Source organism: Rattus norvegicus, chromosome 2, assembly GCF_036323735.1.
Source record: "Rattus norvegicus strain BN/NHsdMcwi chromosome 2, GRCr8, whole genome shotgun sequence".
NCBI lineage: Eukaryota > Metazoa > Chordata > Mammalia > Rodentia > Muridae > Rattus > Rattus norvegicus.
This window is the reverse complement of record NC_086020.1, coordinates 61,634,945-61,643,970: the sequence shown is the minus strand read 5'-3', so window position 1 is coordinate 61,643,970 and position 9,026 is coordinate 61,634,945.

Sequence of the window (9,026 nt, the reverse complement as noted above, 5' to 3'; positions counted from 1 at the left end):
TGCATTTGTGGTCTAAAATGACTCTTGGAAAAACCTTCCCTTGTGCTTGCCAGGGAATTCAGCTCCAACTGTATATCAGTTCCTGCAATCACAGCAGGATCCCGTTCTAGTCAATAAAGGGAGGTCTTGCTTTGCACGGTCCAGATACCCTTTGGACCACTGCAAGCAACTCATTTTCCCTCCCAGATACCAGCAGCAGTCTACGGATGGTTGACCAGGAAAGACTGACCTGAGTTCTAGGGTAAAAGCTGAGTTTGACCAAGATAATTCCCCGTGCTACGCTCCATTTTCATCTTCTTTGCATCTCTAAGAGCCAACGTTAGAAACCAGCTGTTTCTTGCATCTACATACTTGCAAGATGGGAAGACAACCTACGTCCTTGCTAAGAGACATTCTCCTCTGGCTGCTCTCTACCTATGCAGTGTTGCTGCACAAAACTAAAGAATCATGGGAAACACCAGACTAGACGCACTATTCCAAAAAGCTCAAGATTGGGAGAATTCTATCATGTTACAGTTCCTATGCGTTTATCAGAGAACAAAAGGGTATTCCTAGCCTCTCTGTGATAATAAATTTAGGGACTTGGTAGCCTTGCTCTTAAAATTGCTTTTGTTTAGAGATCATTCTGTCACTACTCCCTGGTAAGAGCATTATTAGCCCCACCCCCTACCATTGAGACTTGCTGTGATCCTAAGCTCTTAAAGAGGATGAGTGGACTAGTGTCTGATTCTGGGTGCTTGAGGGAGGCTTTAGAGAATAGTGGAGGGATACAGAGAAACCATGGCTTCATGACGGGCAGCCAGATAGAGTGAGGGAGGAACTGTACGGCTGTCCTGTTTCAACAAATAGGACTTGAGAACCATATGCTGCCCCTGAACTGGCCAAACTGGCAAATATTACCTTGGCCACTCCTGACACCCATCACCTAACCAACTGCCTCCAGAACCCTCATGAATCCAAAGACAGTGCTGGGGGCCAGTGACAGTCTTCCCATGAAATAAAACTCCCTGGGTCACAATAAGGGGGTTAGGGTTCATAATTACTCAAAGCAGGTCATTCTTACCTTCTGGGCAGAGATAAGCCAGTTAGTTCACCAGTGTGCCAGCTGTGTCTCAACTGTCTTCCACAGAAGCTTCTTTGACCCACCCCCCTGACCACCACCACAAGCTTTGGTTCAAATGTGGGCAGCATATGAGCCTGTGGTTCAGCTTGAACTATCCCAAGAATCCTCTTCACAGGCCAGGAGGCAGTTCTGGAGGACCACAGCCTCGCTGAGGACCCATCAGTGATGAAGACTCAACTGTGGGTCAGAACAGCCCAAGACCTCATCTCAGTGGCGGCTCCACCTTCAAGGAGGCTTGGGAAGAAAATGTGACAAAGCAAGAAAATTGTGACAAGTGGGTCACCTGATGCCCTGCTGTTCTAAAAGCTGCGCCTGGCCTTGTCTATCAGGCTTGAGCTGTCTTCTCCTTAGCTGTAAACCATCCTCTCTGGACTTCCAGCCCCATCAAACTCCTAACTACCGTTTCATTCCTACCATCCATTCTGGTACTTCCTAAACCTAGCTTCCCGCTAAAATAAACCAAGAAATATCAGTGCCTCAGTCCCATCTCAGAGCATTCAGTCACAGTGTCCAGGACGCTGGGGCACCAGAAGCTGCTAGGAGTCTCTACCAGGATGAGTGAGGGCTAGAGTCATCGATCCATACTCTCCACAACCTGAGAGCATGATTTGTTGATACCTCATACCACATGAGTTAGTTTAGCTCAGTGACTTCTCTCAGCAAACCTATCTTCTCTATTTTACAAAAATATCAGGAGGGTCACACTGGGAAAGGGGTCAGATCTCATCAGTCTTCTAGTTTGTACTCTCTGCCTTCCTACAAAGCCACACAGGGAGGTAAGCATGGACCACCCATTCCCCAGCCACCAGGGAGCTGTTGATAACAAGCAAAAGTCCCAGAGTGTCATGTGTTGATTGTGTGCATCTCACAGACAAAGATAGTGTGAAACCCCAACCTTTGTGAGTATGAACTCATTTTGAAACGATGTTTTCATACATGACATGAAGAAATTCTTGGAGAAGACAAGGATGAGGATCAGGTCGATGCTTTTACAAATAGAGAAACACCGGAGATTGCTAGCAAGTTGCCCGGAGTTGAGCAGAGGCACAAGACGACCATCCATCCCCTCAGGTCTCTTAGCAGGAACAACTTCACTGACATCTTGATCTCTGACTTCCTGTTTTCAGAATGTGACAAGATGATTCTTTCTCTGTGGCACTTTACTGTGGCAATCTTCAAGTGAATAAAGATGTCATCTGTGATAAGTTGGAAAAAAACAGATAGGAATAACAGTTCCCTGTTATATAGCACAACAGGCTAGCTATGGTCAGCAGCATTTAATAGTCGATTTCAGAATAGCTAGTAGAAAATATTTTAATCTTTTCAACATAAAAGAAATTATAAATGTTTAAGATGATAGACATGTCTATTGCCCAGATATTCATTCATGGTGTGCATATATTACATTTTACTCTATTTCCTAACTATACACAATTACTAAGTGTCAATTGAAAATTATTTGTAAAAACCTGTAGACTCCTTGGAAGATCCAGTCCCTGTATAACCAGCTTTGCTGGGCACTGTGCTATGTACACATCTTTAATCCTAGCATCCAGGAGCCAGAGGCCAACAGATCTCTGTGAGATTGAGGTCAGTATGGTCTACAAAGTGAATCCCAAGGCAGTCAGAGTTATGTAGAGAGACCTTGTCTCACAGAGGAAAAGAAAAAGAAAGAGAAAAAAGGAAGGAAGGATGGATGGAAGGAGGTACAGACGGAAGGGGATGTGAACGCATGCCCCTGTCCCTAACCCAGAAGCTATCTCCAGTTGGTAACCACTTCAAAGGAAAGCTTAGGTTTCTTGGGGGAGTCGCAATGGAGAAACAAATTACTCTTAGAGTAGGCTGCCTGTCCAGTAGTAGAGGGCCCACAGGAACTGAACTCAACTGCATCTTTGGGAGTTCCTTGTCTCAGAAAGTCAGGTCCTTTTTAAAATTAATTTTTATTTTATTTTATTTGTATTTCTCTCTCTCTCTTTATCTTACAGGTCTCTTCTATGTATATTCTGATCTCCGGTTTAGCACTTTTATAGGATCCCTGAGTGTGCAAATAAGGTCTCTGTGTGTATAGCGGTTTCTTGTGCATTTTCTTCAGCTTTTTAAATTCTGTTTGCTTTGTCCTATCTCCATAGATTAGGTTTTGTTTTATCTTATTATATTTTATTATTATCACTAAGAAGCCTGTTTGTTTTCTAACGAGAGAAAGAATGAGATAGATCTGGATGGGGGAGGGGACAATTGGGAAGGAGTGGAAAGAGAGGAAACCATAATCAGGATATATTACACGAGAGCATACATTTCAACAAGAGGAAGGAAACAAGCCCCTGAAGACTGCCATCTTGTACCCGAGGAGACAGTAGGTTGATGATTTAGCCAAAGGCGCAAGTTTAAGGATGATGGAGGCAAATGTGCTTCAAAGGGTACCTGGTATTTCAATTCAGTTCTTTTTTTTTTTCCTTTACCCTCGTATTTCCCACTAAATTGGCTTAACCAATTTAACCTGAGCTTATTATTAAATATTACTTGTGGTTATCATGTCATATATCTTCCAGGATGTCTCTTGCATGTAGTATTCTTAGCTATGAGTTCTAAGTTCGTCTATGGTTTAAGTATCAACATCTGGAATCTTCTACCTCCCTGTAAAAGATGGAGTCCCAGTTATGTCTTGCTGGCTTGGGCTCTGAGAGGTCTCAGAGGATGTATGTGGATACTGGGCTCCTAAAATATACAGGACTACACGCCCCCTCCCCGCATCCTGCTTGTCTTTCCTCCAGGATTCCAGCCCGGATGCTGGTGCAGCCTGCAGTAGAAGCAGCAATGATGTAGGTGTATAGGAGTGTCTGTGTAAAATCCCAGTGCCATAGCTCAGCTTTGCATGTTGGAGGCAAATATTTGTTTAGCCTTACAAAGAAGGCTGTTGTAGGATGTGTAGGTGCCCTGTGGCCTCTCCTGCTGTGCTCCAACATGGTCTGGGTCCAAAGAGATCAGTTATGGTCTGTCAGTAGACAGTCAAGAGTTGTACTGGATTCAACGTCTCTTTATATCAGGGCCAACTTAAAGAGTAGCTAATGAAGGAGACTATTTGGACAATTTTCAGAAACACTTGATGAGTAGCCCACATTTCCCTAGCCCTGTTGAATAAAAAAAATACTTCTTGTACACAGCTGAGTGAATTCAGAGATTCCACAATCAAGGCTTTGTCCCTTCTATTGAAAATATAGATGTATTAAACTACAAACAAAATTAAAATCATCCCCCTGAAGAGGTCATTTAACTGGGTTGGTCATTTATACCTAAGCCTTCTCCAGATCTTTTCCTGAGAAGTCTTCTTTAGAGGAAATTTTAAAGAAAGAATTGGATCAGGAAACTGGCATTGTCTCTCCATAGGAGATATTGCCATTCGCAGAAAAGGCAATCCGTGCTTGCTGGAAGACTCTCACAAGCGTGGTCTCTGTTTACTAATACAAGACAAGAGCAGGAGAGGAGCACGGAGACATGCTGCTCAGTGAGTCAAAGGTGCCGTCACCTTGGTTGAATTACATGGTTCAGGGAGTGAGCCTGATCTGGTCAGCATCAGAATCTGAGTAATGATCTGTTTCTATGACCAAAACGGGGCAATGAGAAACCGATGTGCAAAGACCAGCCCTTGAGTAAATCTTTTACAGTGAAAAGCACAACTTCATGTTGATTACATAAGTTATACTATTAAATAAACAACACCTTTTCAGTAGGTGATAGACAAGAAGCCAAGTCTGATGAGAGAAGTTTCGATAGGAGTGGGTGTGCCTATGTGTGTGCGTGTGCATGTGCGTGAACGTGTGCGTGTGTGTGTGTGTGTGTGTGTGTGTGTGTGTGTGTGTGAAACTGTTGAATGTCATCAAGCGTTTGTGTTAGTCAGTCAAGGATAAACAGAAAAACCGAGCCATGCTTGCTATTTCAACAGAAAGAATTTAATAGAAAGAACATGATCTATGAACACAGTGCTTTATGTTGTCTGAATTTAGAAGCTGAGAGAAGAGGCCCTGTGGAAAGGTTTGTAGGGGAGGACCACTATCCAACTAAAGATGCCACCTCTGCTGGGACCCAGTGAGACACTGGTGCTGACTCGGAGCCAGCAGCTGCCAAGATGAAGGCTAATGCTCTAATGACGAAAACAGTAAACAAAACAAACAACAACGGGTTTTGAACCTGGTTACTCTCTAGCGTTTTCTGGTACTCCATTAGTACCAGACTTCAATAATTAAATAATTATGATTGAATAATTGAAAAAGATTCCAATAATCTTAAGAAATCCAAGTCCCTGCATCTGAGAATATCATTTTGAAGGCTGGGTTTGAGCCAACCGATACTGTCCAGTTTCAGTGATGATGTTCCAGCCTCTCCCCTGGGAATGTCCCTACTACAAGGAACCCATGCTCTGGTTCTTGGGAAAGCACTGGAGACACATCTGCCAGGTTTGTTTGTCCTACTTTCTTTCATAAATTCTATTTAGGTTATTTCTATTTTCCTATTAATTTGTTTCTTCACACAGAGGACAGTGTAATCATTTATATAAAATTTTTATTTCTCCTGGAGTGTTGTCCAAGACCTCCCTCAGAAATCAGGTCTACAGTTCCCCTTCTTTTAGCTTCTAAATTCAGATAACACTAGCATCTCCCTGTTCTTCTTCCTTAAGGTATTGGTGTTTTTTTTAGTCACTATGTTTGTTGAATGTACCTTATAGTAAATTATCTGTTGAAATGCCAAATGTGACTTTGTTCTTCTGTTTAGTTCCTAATGGACACAAATGCTTGAAGACATCAGCATTATCACTAAATATGATAGAATTTGAGGTGCTCAAAAACTATCTTGTGGGTCTTATTAACATGACCTATAGGTACATATTGGACACTCTAGTTTTTTTTTATTGTATTGAAATAATTGTAGTGTACCACCAAAACAATTTAAGGGAGGATGGGTTTATTTTGGCTTATAGTTTGAAGGTACAGCCCATTGTAGAGAGAATCTCTTAGAAGCAACACCTGTTAATGAAAAGGCCTATGGCCAATGAGCTGAAGCAGGAAACGGGAGGTGGAACACTGGAAGGAAAAGAGAGGATTCTGGGAAATAGTAAAAGGTGTGAGATTCACCAAGGAACAGAGAGGTGGTCAGAAACTTGGGAGCAGAGGTAACCAGCTACATAGATGAACTCAGGATAGAACAAAAGGAGAGATTTGCCTGGGAACACTGAGGAGACAGACTTAATTCAGCCATGTAGCTGAACTCAGATGAGAATAAAGAGAGATTTGGGCTGGAAGGCTGAGGAGATAGTTGTAGACCAGCAGGTAGAAGAACTCAGGATAAATAAAAAGAGAGATTCACCTGGACTTGGATGAATGAAGTTGAGGAGAGGTAACTAACCATGTGCAAGACCTAGCATAGTTTGAATGGGTTGAGTAAGTTACAAGCTAGTTAGGGAATGAGCCACAGATTGTGGCTTAGGCATTTATTAATAAACAATTAGTCTCAGAGGCGTCATTCTGGGAGCAGGGGTATGGGGAAAAATAGATTTTTTTTTACAGTCCATCATAGTATGGAAAGAATAGCAACCACAGGAAGAAAAGAGAGACAATTGCTGGTATTCAGCTTGCTTCATCCTTTATTATTATTTTAGTGTGTGTGTATGTGTGTGTGTGTGTGCATGCGCGTGTTTGTGTGTGCAAATAGACACAGAGGCCAGAGGCACTGGAGTTCCCTGGAGCTGAAGTTTCAGTAATTGTGATCTGCCTAACACAGGTGCTGGGAAACAAACCTGGGTTCTCTGCAAGAGTGTTGTGTGTCCTAAATCGCTTGGCCATCTCTCCAGCTCTCTTTCTCCTTGTTATTCAACCTGGGATCCCAGCCCATGGAATGGTGCTATCCATCCATGTTTAGTGTGAGTCATCCCATTTCATTTAACACAATCTAGGAACCCCCTCACTAACATGCCCTAGGTTTTTCTCCTAGGGGATTCTATATCATGTCAAGTTGACACTATTAACTATCACAGACACTAACATAACCTTTCCAGGGCTGGCCTATTCAGTGCTACTTCACTCACTGAGAAATGGAGATTCACTTCAATACATAGAAGCAAATTAGTGTGATTCAGTCTTCAGTTAAGTTAGAGGTAGAAAAACCATGGACACTTAGTATCCTTATTTCCCAGAAGAACTAGCACCCTGGTCATTGAAAAGCAAACTGTATTCACAGTGAAGGGGAGACAAGATCTTCCTTCTCTACAGCAAGATCCAGAAAGTTCCAAGCTTATGCCTCAAAATGGTAGACTGCTGTCATCAGAAGTCTTATATTAATCAGGTTTTCCAGTGAAGATGACACAAAGATACATACACATAAAATACAGATGTACATATACAATATATACATTTTATGTGTGCAAATATAATTGTTCCTTTGAGAGAGAATTGTGTATGTATGTGTGTAAAATCTCTGTGTGTATATTATAGAAACGATTTAGTGAGTTAGGAAGATGGCTCAGTTGGTAAAGTGCTTGCTATGCAAGTATGAGGACCTGAGTTCAGTCCCCCAAACCCATGTAAGAAAACAAATCCCAGTGTCATGGTGCATGCTTTAATCTCAGCACTGGGGAGATGGGGACAGGTGGATCCTTAGGGATTCTTGGTCACCCAGCTCAGCCAAAACAGGTGAACACTGTTCAGTGCTATCTCAAGAACAAAGTGTAAAGTAAGCACCAGAAGTGGCCTCTGGCTTCCATATGCACATACAAATATGTGTATATGTACATACATACATGTGTATGGGCACATGTGCACACACACACACGGGAGGGGGGGAGAGAGAGACAGAGAGAGAGAGAAAGATCCACTAGATTGATTTATATTGGTAACTACACACCAAAAATTCTGAGAATCTTGTAATTGTTCAGTCCACAAAACATCCAGCACTCTTAATTTGGAGCTGAAACTCTGGAAGATTACTGGGAAGACACTGGTCTTCAGTCCACATTAGAAAGCTGAGAAGCTGGAGTCTGATGTCATTGGAGGGTGGTAACAACAGTAGCAGCAAGGATAGATATTCACCAACAAGAAGCAGAGTCGGGCAAGCAAGCAAGAAACATGGACTTTTCAGAACTTTTCATCAGGCTCACTCACTAGAGAGTGATACATGTTCTGGATAAGAGTCTTCTCCTCCAGTTAATCCTTTCTGGAAATGACCTCATGAGCCTACCCAGAGGTATTAGTTGATTCCAGATCTCATTAAGTTGACAACATCAATCATATATTAGACCTAATATAATTATGAAGGCTCTCAAGCCTGATGCTGTTGTGAGAAGCAAGCAGGCTACAAAACACAAATCACTACTGCAGTGTTGAGTTCACAGATAGCCTTCAGGCTGAACCTCTTACTCGTCAGGGACCTCTGCCTTTCTCATAAGGCCTTAAGTGATTAGATGAAGCTGTTTTTGTTTCATTTCTGCTGCTGTGACAAAACTTACTGATGGAAGCAACGTGGGTGAGGAGTCAGTTTATCTGGCTTACAGTTTCAGGTTATAGGTTTAAGAATGATTGCATGGAGGTCAAGGAACTGAAAACACCAGGTCCACAGTCAAGAGTAGAGAGAAAGGAATATCCCCATGCTGCAAGCAAGCTGCTACTCAGTTAGTTCTCACCAGTCTTTCACAGTCCAGGGTTCATAACCAGGGAATGACACCACCCACAGTGGGCTAGGTCCTTCTATATCAGTCAACAATCAAAACAGTCTCCCACAGACATGCCCATAGGCCAGTATGATCTAGGCAAGTCTTCATTCAGGTATTCTTCCCAGGTGATTATAGGTCATGGAAACTGAACATTTAAAACTAACCATCACATAGACTTATTAGATTATGAAGGTGTCTTAGTCTCTT